Source organism: Meleagris gallopavo, chromosome Z, assembly GCF_000146605.3.
Source record: "Meleagris gallopavo isolate NT-WF06-2002-E0010 breed Aviagen turkey brand Nicholas breeding stock chromosome Z, Turkey_5.1, whole genome shotgun sequence".
Lineage (NCBI taxonomy): Eukaryota > Metazoa > Chordata > Aves > Galliformes > Phasianidae > Meleagris > Meleagris gallopavo.
In genome coordinates, this window is record NC_015041.2 from 17,194,300 (window position 1) to 17,194,540 (window position 241).

Here is a 241-nt window from a genome sequence, read left to right on the forward strand (position 1 = left end):
TAGTATATATATATATATATATATATATATATAAGATATATATATATATATATATATATAAGATATAGAGATCTCAGTATCAGTGGTGGTCAGTAAGTTTATACAGATGGGCATAATAGATGCGACCACCAAAGCCTATTCCTGTATGTAAGCCTGAATGTAAGCCAGCTCCATGGAGCTGTTGGAGCAAACCCATAGGAAGGCCATGAAGACGATCAGACAGCTAGAGCACGTCTCCTAA